This window comes from Garra rufa, chromosome 13 (genome assembly GCF_049309525.1).
Source record: "Garra rufa chromosome 13, GarRuf1.0, whole genome shotgun sequence".
In the NCBI taxonomy this organism is placed as follows: domain Eukaryota; kingdom Metazoa; phylum Chordata; class Actinopteri; order Cypriniformes; family Cyprinidae; genus Garra; species Garra rufa.
The window spans coordinates 35,707,565-35,721,314 of NC_133373.1; positions in this window are offsets into that span (position 1 = coordinate 35,707,565).

Genomic DNA, 13,750 nt, shown 5'->3' on the forward strand with positions numbered 1-13,750 from the left:
TTAATTTATTTTATTTTTTGACTCTTTTTGATACCACACCAACACTACAGTATTTATTTAATGCAATTTTTATTTTATATTTTACACTTTTTATGTATTTATTTTTAATTATTGTTTTTTTTTATCATCTTATTTATTATTAATTTGATATCAAATGATATCACATTGACACTATAGTTTAATGGCACACTTTTTATTTAATTTGAATCTTTTTTTAATCTTAATTTTTAATTTAATCTTAGAATTCCAACTTTTTATGCATTTATTTTTCATTAGTTTTTTATTATTATTTTATTTAATTTTTTAATTTAATTTTACTGTAACTCTTTTTGATATCACACCGACACTACACCTTAACCTCACACTTTAAATTTAAATTTTATATTTACCTTTTTTTACAGTGATATATTTATTTTGAATTATTATTTTGAATTACTATTTTTATTTGTATTTTATTTTTTAGTTGATTTGTTTTAATTATTTTATATATTTTATATAGTTTAATGGCAAACTTTTTTTTTTAATTTAATGTTATTTTAATATTGTTATTTAAAATTTTATAATTTTTATATATTTATTTTTCATTATTTTATTAATTTTTTTCTTGTTTTGTTTTATTTTATTTTTGACTCTTTTTCTTATCACACCGACACAACAGTTTAACGTCACACTTTTTATTATTTTTTTAATTAATTTATTTTTTTTATATATCACATCGACACTACAGTTTTTTATTTTTTTTATATTTTATAATTATCTTTATTTTATTTTATTTTTTTATTTCTCCATCACTCTGGCATCTTTGACCAATGGCAATCTCAGACAGGCACGTCCAATAGTGCTTTTGTAAATCTAGTTCACCATGTTCCCTCTTGACTTAAACTGACCCATCTCTTTCCACACTTTCATATTAGATCTTACACATTCCTGTCGGTCCATCAGAGCATCCTTTAGTGTGTCAGCAGCACTGCTTATATCTCCAGCGTCGCACTCCCTGCATCTTCATATCCCGTCATGTGGCATCCACGTGCGTATGTTGATTTGTAATTGTGGCAGAAGAGTGTGAATTATTAAGGAGAGCAGAGCACCACTCGAGACTCGAGGTTTAATCAGGTAATGACCAGGTACGTCGGAGTGTTTCACCCACATAATGGCCTGTTTGTGTTGTTAATGTTGTGAGCTTGGTTAAGCAGTTAATCAGTGTTATAGCAGATGCTGATGTTCTTTAGCAGACCCAGCCAATTAAATTTATTTTTTTGTACATTTGCACGGATGACTCACTGCTCCCCATCTCTCATGGCCTTCTGGATCCCTGTGGACCGGCTTTTCCTACTATTTAAAGCAAGGCCAATTTATCTCTCGTCCCTCGAGTTACTTCCTTCAAATTCAGCTTGGTGTTTTCACATTTCAGAAATGTAAAACGCCAGCCATACATAAAGAATATGACGTTTCTTTTAACATACAGTGCGCTGCGGAAACATATTAGACCCGTAACTATTCGACAAGAATGGTCTATTTTTTATGAATTATGCAGTTTAGAACGGGCCTGGCAGAAAGAGAGAATAAAGCAGGAGAAGAAAGAACAGACAGAGGTCTCAGGAGGAAGCTACTCTCAGGCTTTGTGTTTCTAGTCGTCTTTGGTACGTTTGCAGGGCTATCAGCACTGAGAGACGAGCTGCAGAACACAAGATGAAGAAAAGCCTTCACTGGCCTCCCTGGACTTCATCAGATTGCAGTCTCATCGTGTTTCCATAGGCTACAGTATGTTAGCTCTGGGAATCCCTAATTAGCTTTCCTGTCGTTGTTAATTAGCATTGATTTAGAAAGGTTTTTTTTCCTGAATTTTCACTAGCTAGTCTAGTATCGGAGCTACGCAGATTGATTTGTTACGCCATTGGTGTAATTTCTCATCCACAGGTTTCAAAAATGATGAATCACAGCTGTTTCTATTCCTAAGTTAGAGAATTGAGTGCATATATTATGATTAAACAGTGAATGTTTACAAAATAAGCCAAATACACTACCGTTTAAAAGTTTGAGGTCATTAAGACATTTTTTGTTGAGGGAAACTAATACTTTTTCATTCAGGCAGATGCATTAAATTGATTAAAAGTGACAGTGAAGCATTGAAAATGTTACAAAAGTACTAAATGTGTACCAAATGTGACCTTGGACCACAAAGCCAGTCATAAGGGTCAATTTATTCGAAATTGAGACTTATAGCTCATCTGAAAGCTGAATAAATAAGCTTGTTAGGATAGGACAATATTTGGCCGAGATACAACTATTTGAAAATGTGCAAAAAATCTAAATATTGAGAAAATAACCTTAAAAGTTCTCCAAATGGAATTCTTAGCAATGCATATTACTAATCACTACTAACAAAAATTAAGTTTTTATATATTTACAGTAGGAAATTTACAAAATATCTTAATGCAACATGATCTTTACTTAATATCCTAATGATTTTTGGCATAAAAGAAAAATGTATCATTTTGGCCCATCAGTGTATACCTAAAGGGGTCATATGATGTTGCTAAAAAGAGCATTATTTTCTATATTTGTTGTAATGCAATGTGTTTATGCGGTTTGAGGTTCAAAAAACATATTTTCCACATACTGTACATTATTGTTACTCCTCTCTGCCACGCCTTTCTGAAACGCTTCGATTTTTACAAAACTCATTGTTGATGGAAACCGAGGTGTTCTCTGATTGGCCAGCTATCCAGTGTGTTGTGATTGGCCGAACACCTCAAGTCTGTGACTAAAGTGTTATGCCCCTTACCATGCCGTTTCTCAGTGCGACGAGACAGAAACAATAAAATCAATTATAAACTAGGCATTTGTTGCATCCAGTGGGGTCATAACTACCTTTTATAGTGACTCATACTGTCTTTTAATGCACCTCGTTAAATTGCGCCACACCGCGTAAACATAACACCATGTCTGCATTTACAAGCGTAGAACGAGAAACAACAAGCACTACTCTACACTGCTTAAAACTCGCATTTGAGTAGTCGGTACTGAATTCTTTAAACATGAATACGTACTAACAGGCCGTCAGTCAGAAGCGCAGACTTTCCTTGCGATTTGCGAACATTGGAATTGCCCCACTTTATAGCCTTAACTCTTTGTGTACAGCCGGCATTGTAAGCTGCTCTCCATGGTTCTGAAAACAGTCCTTCATGAAATTCCATAACAGTGTTGTAAATATGCCCTTTCCTTTCCTTTCCTTTCCTTTCCTTTCCTTTCCTTTCCTTTCCTTTCCTTTCCTTTCCTTTCCTTTCCTTTCCTTTCCTTTCCTTTCCTTTCCTTTCCTTTCCTTTCCTTTCCTTTCCTTTCCTTTCCTTTCCTTTCCTTTCCTTCCCTTCCCTTAACTCTCATCTCCTCTCCTTTCCTTTTCTTATTGCGCCCTATTTATTACTGTTTTTACTCTATTTTTTAAATGAAATAAATGCAACCTAGGTGATCTTAAGAGATTGATTTCAAAATCATTTAAAAACATTGGCTGCAAGTTGAAGCTCTATGTTTAGAAAGCCTTCCGTAGCCAAGATCTCAATTTAGACAAGACCTGTTGTTCTGATGTTCAAATCACATCCATACAATTCAGGGCTGATTAGCCTGTTAATGTAAAATCTGCTAAGTGTAAGCTTGCCCCAGGGAAAAGCACTCCATATTACACAGTAATCACAGAAAAACTTTATTGACTGATACTAGAGGAAGAAAAACGCTTCAGCTCTCTAAATAACTAGGAGAAACATCACAAGCGCTGCGTGTGTCTGTGCCTGAAAACCAAAAATCCATTATCGTGACAAATGGAGCTAGTTTCGGCGAGGGGAAATGAAGGCCCGCTTCATCTGGATGTTATAATTATTCCGAGCGGTTTATATGAAATAACAGTCCTTCGTTTACCCTTTCCACAAATGGCTTGTCCGTCAAGCCGCTTGACCTCCGAGTCTTTGCGTTGATAAGGGCAAAATTTGCATTGGCAAATCTGCTCTCACATCTGGCCCCTTCAGCTTTCGTACGAGAAACGGCCCGGCGTTGACTAGTAAGTGACTCATTCCTGTTGTCGATTCAGTTATAGCTTTTGGTCTTACAGTAGAATATATTTCGAATATTCTCCACTCTTCCATGTGATGCATTGTTATCGTGTTTCGGCTCCACCAGCGGCAGCTTTAGAGTTTAAGGTCAGGCCAAGCTGCTGAGACAGACCTTTGGAGAAAATCAGACTCATTTCAGCCCTCACAGCCGAGCTGGCCAGAGCCCAAACAAGCTTTACTAAGCTGCAGTTTCACACTATATCACCAACAAAACAAACGCAATCAGAAATAAGTGGCCACTTGCCGCTTTTATTGAATTCTTTTCTATGGTGTTGATGTTTTTGAGTTTGGTTTTTCAGGACGTTTTGTTCCCCGTCTCTTCCAACCAGTTGCTCGCAAATACGCGGCCCTGTGGGCGGCCATCTGAAGGGGTTGCAAGGTGAAGAGGTTTGCATTCAGAGCATTTGGCCTGACTCTCCTCACTCAGCAGGTGTCTGATTGGACATGAGCCGGCGCTCATTGAGGCGGAGAAGTGGACCGCAGTCGCAGTTTCGCAGTCGGCCAAATCTCTAATTCGAACATGCCCAATCCACTCCTCCTGCTTTATTGTTTTTATCTGCCTCTTATCGGATTTTAGTCATGATTCACTGCTTAGATTTGCCCCCTTAGGCTTGGTGCTGATGTCAGGGTGTTTGTTTTGGTGAGAACAACTAAAATTTATTCCTGAGTTTCATCACAGCACCTTCGTTCCTTCCCGGACGTGTTCAACAAGGCAAGTCTTAACAGCCATCTGTGTTTGTCATGCCTCCCCGTGTCAACTCTTCATCTCGCAATAACAAAACCTCTAATTTACGTCAAAAATTCAGCCTTTAAACACTGTAGACAGTTCCAGTCTCCATTCAGGCGTTTTCTGCTGCTTTAGCTGCGGCCATTTAGTCCTGAACTTGCATAATTGGATTACCGAGCCCAGGCCGTTTAGAAGCCACTAGCATAATCTTCAGCGTTAATAGGCCGTGGTATTTTCAGATGCACCATGCCGTATTTAGGTTAAGCACGATTGCTGTTGCAATCTGTTTGTTACAAGTACTTGAAGCCCAAACCTCAGTTTGTCTGTGAAATTTTTCGCATTACTTTATATTCTTTTCATTTGCCGGAAGATAACTCCCTGTGTTTGCATCTCACTCGACTTTTCGCACCGCGGGATATCCTGACAGGGCGAAAATTGGTTTATGCGAAAGGGGTCACACGTCGGTGAAAGTTTTGGAAGGATTATCACAGCTTGATCAGGTTTAAGAACAGATCTTCATAGGTCCGTTGGCAGGTAGCTCGGGTACCACTAGGATGTTTTTTACACTTTTATACACCAGGCTGCAAACTTCAGACATTGATTTCTGATCCCTTATGTAATTTTTCACTTTATTGTCAATTTTTGTTTATTCTAGGCCCCTTGTTCTGTGTTTGCATTAATTTACTTGCCAAATGTGTTGTTTGAATAACTCTAAATGACTCTAGTTTTATTTACGTGTCACCTGAGCAAATAAATGACACTCTAGTCACTGAGTCACAGCTCAGATTTCTTGTTTCGGCATGTGTTTACACAGTTCAGCAGCAGTGTAAAAGCATGGTACTTTTTTGTACCATGTACATTTGCATAGTGAGGTTTTCATTTTAAAAGGAACTAATGCTTTTATTCAACAAGGATGCAATAAATTGATTTCTGTTTTAAATCTATGCTATTCATTTGAACTTTCTATTTCTATTTTCACAAAAATATTAAGCAGCACAACTGTTTTCAACATTGATAATAATGAGAAATGTGATTTCAGCACCAAATCGGAATGATTTCTGAAGGTTCAAAAGTTTGGAAATGTTAAGATTTAAATATTGTATTCTGTAAAAAAAAAATAAAAAAAGTAATTTATTCCTGCAATGACAGCTGAATACTTAAGCCTTCAGTTCCAGTGTTGGGCTGCTTAATAGTTTAATTAATTTATTTATTTTTATGATATTTATGAGTAGAACTTAAAAAAATAATAATAAAATAATAAAAAAAAACAGGACTAATTATTTATTTATTTATTTATTGTAACATTATAAATGTCTATGTGATGAAAAAAATGAAAAGTATTCATTTAAATCATTTCTTTACCAAAAAAAAAAAAAAAAACTTCTATTCATCAAATAATCCTAAAAAAAAATTACTCAGCTGTTGTAAATATTGCTAATAATAATAAATGTTTCTTGAACAGCAAATAAGCATATTAGAATGATTTCTGAAGGATCATGTGACACTGAAGACTGGAGTAATGATGCTGAAAATTTAGCTTTGATCACGGGAATAAATGACATTTTAAATTATATTCAAATAGAAAGCGGATATTTTAAATCGTAAAAGTATTACACAATATTACTGCTTTTGCTGTATTTTGGATCAAATAAATGCAGGCTTGACGAGCAGAAGAGACTTAATACAAGTATTAATTTCTGTCAGAATAATTAACTTTTGTCATACATTTCCCTTTAATTTCCGTATCATAACACCTTATAAAAACGAAACAAATTCTGCTTGTTTTTACTTACAGGAAGAGATTGTGTACTTTTCTTAACCAGAATAAGCTGCAAAGTGCCCAGGCTTTATACCAATATTCAAAGTCCTGCTCAGTTGGCTGTAACCAAGCATGCTTAAGGAAACACAGGTGGAAAAGCTTCGTGCTGTTGCTTTGCAGTCAAATGACTTAGTATTGTTTGTCATGTTCATGTATTTAGGAGTGGCTCAAAGGCCGGTTTCAGTGCAGTATAAAGTTACCAAATACCTAAAAAAAAATAATGTGCTTATTATACCTTACAATAAAATCTTAAAGTACTTTTTTCTCAGGAATTGGCTGAAATTGTCCTGAAGTGTATCCACTAGGGCACGCTAACACAAAGTCAGCCTGCGTGATATTTCATCGGCTGATATGTTTGATAGAATCACTCTGCTCCAGTTCCTTCATTTCCTTTGGCGGTTGTGGGTTCTTTAAAGGTTAAAGTCTCCGCTGAAACATGCTTGCGAGAGTTTCTGCTTGACAGCAGGTTTTATTTTGCCGCTCTCATTTAGAGCCCGACTCAATGGCGTTGTCTGTCTCTCCAAAAAGGTCACCAACTTGCATCATCAGATTTAGCATTGCTCCCGACTTCATTTTCAATGCGACGTAGTCTATAACGCCAAGAAATCAGAGAACATTTCAATTTGGGAGTTTGTTTGTGTGGTTGTTTTTCTTCTCTGTGCAGGTACGTAATGTTTGTTGATAGTCCAGAGTTGTTTTGCTCAGCTGCCTATGTCTGGATAGTGTAAATTATAGAGCTATATATGTGAAATGTGAGTATGATAACTTAACAGAGGCGAAATCCTGATGTATACAAGCTCGTTCCATTTTCATCAGCCTGTTTTGGATGCTGAAATGCGAAGATGTGGAGTCAACACAGATGCTTTAACATTGTTATAGGATTCACAAACAAATGACTCATTTGAGCCGGTCAAAAATAGAATCGGTCAAACAGACTCTAGAGCTCCAGTTATCTGTATCAGTCATACCTTTTTTCACACATTTATCTGGTCCAGACAGAAGAAATACAGAGAGGAAAAGGAAAATGTTATCGTTGATGTCTTCTCACAGAGTGTTTTGACAGGTGTGCGTAAAGCAGTGCTTCCTTTCTTCTTGTCGCTGAGTGTCTCCTCCTATCTGATCTCGGTGGTTTCAGACCACTTTATCGTCTTGTGAGAGTGATCCAAGTGTGCCTTTTGTAAAAGCCTTTGGGTGAAGGTCAGCAAATGAAGTACTTGATGGTATCTTTCACTCTGTTGTGATTGTGTGCTTTATCTCTAACAGGTAATGCTTGATACAGGTTTATTTTATGGGAAACTACCATTCAAAAGTCTGGGGTCAGAGTGAGAATAACAGACTTTATTTTAAAATCTCTCAAAGGCTGCATTTATTTCAATCATGCAGTAAAACAGTCATATTGTAAAATGAGTTAAAATGTTTTAAACAGTTTTAAAATACTTTTTTATTTTAATATATTTTAGTGTGTAATTTATTCCTGTGACTCAAAGCTGAATTTTCAGCAGCCTTTCTCCCGTCTTCAGTGTCACATGATCCTACACAAATTTTAATATCCTGATTTGATACTCAAGAAATATTTCTTATCACTGTTGAAAATAGTGAAAAAACTGTGGGGCTGATTAATGCTTTAACAATTTTTTTCTTTGAATAGAAAGTTCAAAAGTGTGTATTCAGATTTTTTTTTCTTGCAATTGAGTTTATACTTCACTGACACTTAAACATTCTGACTTTTTTCTCAGAATTGTGATAAGTTCTGACTTTATACCATGCAATTGCGAGTTATTATGTCTGCATTGTGAGATATAAACTTGCAATTCTAAGAACATATCAGTCTTTCTTTTCCTCAGAATTGGACTTTATAACTAGCAATTCCAAGTAAATAGCTCACAGTTTTAAGAATAAAAGTCAGAAATGCAAGATGTGAACTCGAAATTGCAAGAAAAAAAAGTCAGAATTGCAAAATATAAATTCGGAATTGCAAGGAAAACTGTCGGAATTGAGAGATATATATACTCAGAATTGTGAGGAAAAAAGTCAGAATTCTGAGATATAGACTCGGAATTGCATGAAAAAAGTCAGAATTGTGAGAAAAAAGTCAGAATTGCAAGATATAAACTTGGAATTACAGGGGAAAAAAAGTCAGAATTGCCAGTTATAAACTGGGAATTGTGAGGGGAAAAAATCTGAATTGCGAGATATAAACTCGGAATTTCAAGGAAAAGTCAAAATTGTGAGATATAAATTCGGAATTGCAAGGAAAACAGTCGGAATTGAGAGATATAAACTTGGAATTGTGAGAGACAAGTCAGAATTGTGAGATAAATTTGGAATTGCGAGGAAAAAAGTCAGTTGCGAGAAATAAACTCGGAATTGCAAGGAAAAAGTCAGAATTGTGAGAGATAAACTCGGAATTGCAAGGAAAAAAGTCAGAATTGTGAGATATAAACTCGGAATTGAGAGGAAAAAGTCAGAATTGTGAGAAATAAACTCGGAATTGCAAGAAAAAAAGTCAGTTGTGAGAGATAAACTCGGAATTGCAAGAAAAAAAGTCAGAATTGTGAGGATAAACTTGGAATTGTGAGAAATAAGATCAGAGTAGCAAGATAAAACTCGGAATTACAAGAAAAAAGTCTGAATTGCGAGAAACTCGGAATTGCATGAAAAAAAAGTTGGAATTGCAAAGGGAAAAAAGTTAGAATTGCAAGATAATAAGTCACAATTACCTTTTTTATTTTTTATTCTTTATTCAGTGGTCAAAGTGGGCTTCATCACAATAAAAAAATAAACAAAAGTGATTTGATAACTTTACATTTTTGCTCCTGTCTGTTTCCTGTAGGCATAGTTGACTGTTTACAGGAACAGATGGTAAAATCAAGTGTTTGGCAGTGGCCATCTTGCAGTCAGAGCAATATTGTTGTAGTATGAACTTGAAGTAGTGGTACTTGACAACCCTATTCTTCAGGTTGGCAGTGGTGGTCTGTGAAATCACACCAATGTTTCCTGTTCTTCCTTTGATATGGTGAGGAATGACGTTCAGGGTCAGTATGGCTCCACATTCTCACTAGTTGTGCTTTATCAGTGAGCGCAGGTGCATCCCTGTGGCCTATTTGATCACAATGCTGAAAGCCTGTTCTCCATCTATCTCTAGTCCCTGTCATCTCATGCCATCCATCTCGTCTTTTCAACCAGCCCCTCATTTTCATCTGAATGGCTACGGTATGACTACACTGTTTATCATTTCCAGACATTCCCTTGACAACTAAATGTTGGTGCCGACCATCACAGAGATGTGTCTTCTGGCACATTTTAGCTTCCTGGTATTGTTAAGCTCGTATTTTTTTTTTGTTGCAAGTAGAAACCCCCCCCTCCCCCCTCCTGCTTTTTTTAAAATGTTGTGTCACAATGTCAAGGCCGATTCAGTGTGTCTGAACACAGACACTTCAGTGTCTTATTGAAAAGAGCTGCAACCGGATCCGCCGCTGATAAATTCTGCTTCCATTCCGCCTGGCCGCCTATTCATCACCGTTGTATTATAAGCACAATGGCCCCATGTTACCGTATATCTGTCCTATTAAACAGATGCCTGCTCAGCCTTAGAGGGATCAATTATTCCTCAGCTGTCTGTCACACCACTGTACATGTCTGGCAGACAAACTCTGGCATTAATGCAGAATTAATTCATTACGGGAAAAACGCACCAGCCAGCAGAAGCACAATTATGTCGGCGGATCTCTGTTGTGTCCTTTTATCAGGCTGAATAAGGTTAGAAAAGGTGAGTTTTGAGCCTGTTTTACATCATGCTAAATTAAAGAAACAATGTAAATACAACAGCTACTTTCACACTGAGTATTTCTACTTGGAATTATTTTTTAAATATGTTTTTTTTTTTTTTTTTTACGAAACTGACATTTTTCTTCCACAAGTCATAAGGGTCATTATTTTTGAAATTGATAAGCTTTCCATTGATGTATGGTTTGTTAGGATAGGACAATATTTGGCCAAGATAAGACTATTTGAAAATCTGGAATCTGAGGGTGAAAAAAATTCAAAATTTTAAGAAAATCACATTTAAAGTTGTCCAAATGAAGTTCTTAGCAATGCATATTACTAATCAAAGATTAAGTTTTGATATATTTATGGTAGAAATATACAAAATATCTTAATATCCTAATGATTTTTGCAATAATATGTGATAATTTTGAACCATACAATGTATTTTTGGCTATTGCTAGAAATATACCCGTGCTGCTTATGACTGGTTTTGTAGTCCAGGGTCACAAATGTGACCATGAGGACATTTACTATGTTGTAATAAATTTCTAATTTAAATAAATACAACCTTTAACACAAAAATAGTAAGCACACATTTTTGAAATGTCATTAACGGCTTTTATAGTCTTTTCTTTCCACATGGTGCATAATCAGGTCAAAATTTTTAGATAATCAAACTTTCTAAAAATGTCATATTTCTTGTCAATATCAAGCAAACTTGTATAAATAAGTTTGCTTGAATAATACATTTTAATAATCAAAAGCATCTCTAATTATTTGATTAAATTTTTTTTTAGTTGTGTATTTTTTCCAGAAATATTGTGTTTTTACATTTGTCTGGTAAATACATTCTGGTATTTTCTTCTGATTTTAATCATAATTTTATTATATGTACTACTATTATTACATTTAGTAATATTTTTTCTGTCACGATTTCGTAAAGTTAAACCAAACTTTTATTTTGATGGGTTGCTGTAAAGACCTTTGAATTTCTGTTTGTATATGATATAATGATAGTATTTCTCAAACTAAACTGTAAAATGCTCATGAAGTGACTCTCAGAGCAGTTCTAGAGATTGTTTATATACTCATATTGAGGCGGCAAATGCTGAAAACATTGCGAGCATCATGCGCACTTCAGTATGTGTGTATTAAACGAAACCTGCACATCTGCGCCATTCATTCACACAGAGACACACATAACATGCAGGATTTATATTTAAATATTAATTTTGCAGCTTAATATTGATAAGACATAGTCCATATGACATATTCAAGTGTGCTGACCTGTTTTTGATTTATTCATCCAAAATTCGGCAGATTCTGTGACATTTCGCATTATACAGTAAATAACATTTTTGACTGGATTCTGCGATTCCATCCACATTTTCTGCATAGCAAAAGTCATAGGGTCCTAGTTTAATCAACAGAATCTGAACAACATTAATTATTTAAGTTTATTTGACAAAGTAAAAAGTTGTGATAAATCATGAACATAATGACATACAGTCTGAATATAATCAGCTGATATTAGTGCTGATGTAAATACACACTGGACGTGTACTGTGTGAAACAGGTTTCAGACTCGTATGTAGATGTTGCAGAGGCAGCAGTTAGAGATCTGTGTGTTATGCGTCTGGATTGTAAGACTACACAAACCAGATGTGAGCAGGCTGCTCCGTTATTACAGCACGTCTTGTGTTGCAGCCAAAGGGAAGCCGGCACAGAGCAGCCATTGACTGGAGCTCTGGGTGTAATTTACTGACTGCGTTCATATGAGAGATCGCTCTCTCGCACTTAGGTTTCCCCATCCAACCTTAGGGAAATATCACAGGTTTCATTATTCATTTAACGCAGTCCTCCTCTCTCTGTACATATCTTGAATACATCATTTTTACAGTGTTTTCCCTAAAGATACAAAAGATCTTGTGTGAAGAGAGATGAGTTCCTTTCCATCATGTTCATAAAGGCTGCTCTCGGAGTACATTGTTTGGTTAAACAGCTCCCTACAAGGTTTTGTTGAAACTGCTGTGTTAAATTTAGTTGAACTTGCCTAGCATTTCCAATTTGGAACAGTTAGAAATGCTGTAGAATTAACTTGTGGTTGACTGCGATGAGTTTTTTTAAAAGCCATTGGTAACATTTAGTAAACAAAGCTGATTATGGCAGATATACTTTGCTTATACATAAGCATTTTATTTATACCTGATTAACTGATTTTTCATAGTATGTTTTTGACAGCACTGTCCATTTTTATTTTTTTTTATATTTTAATTGTTGGTGTTTTTTTTGTCAATTGCTTTGTACTATATCCTGGACATATATTAAAAATGGGAAATATAATTAAAAAAAATTAAATGTATTGTATATAAAACAAATATTTTATATAAAATATATTCAAATTTATTATTATATATTCATTTAAAACTATTTTTCCTGTAACATCCGATGCAGCAATAATGAAAAAATACAGAAATTAAAATGTATTTTATATAAATTAACTTTTTTTTAGTTTGTTCTCAAAAACTATATATTTATATATTTATATATTTTATTCATTTTTTTCCTCAGTTTTTATACACTCATGCGTCTAAAATATTTATATAAATTAATTATATGTCCTCAAAAATGTATGTATTGTTTTGTTTATTATTATTTTATATTTTATTTTATTTACATTATTATTTATTAATAGTGAATTAATTGATTTAATGAAGTGACTATTTTTAATTTAATTTTATATTTATTTTATTATTTAGATTTTTTCCATTGCTTTTTCATTTTTCATTGTTTTATTTTTTTTAATTTATTAATAGTGAATTATTAATTGATTTAAGGAAGTAACTGTTTTTTATTTAATTTTAATTTTATTTCATTTTATTTTATTATTTAGATTTTTTTTATTATTTACATTTTATTTTGTTATTGTATTGTTTTATTTTTTGTAATTTTATTTTTATTAATTTTTTGTATTTTATTTTTTTAATTTTTAGTTTATTAGAATTACCTTTATTTAAAAAATTACCTTTTTTAGTTTTTATAGAAATTAATTTAAATGTTTTGTTTTATTTTTTGTAATATTAATATTTTATTTTTTGTTATTTATTAAAGTTGAATTAATGAGTAACTTTTTAATATATATTTTATTGTATTTACGTTTTATTTTTATTTTATTTCATTTTTTATATTATTTTGTTATTGTTTTTATAGAAATTAATTTAAATGTATATGTTGTTTTATTATTGTTTTAATTTTATTAATTAATTAATTAATTTGTTTTGTTATTATTTATTAAAAGCGATTTTTACACACACACACACACACACACACACA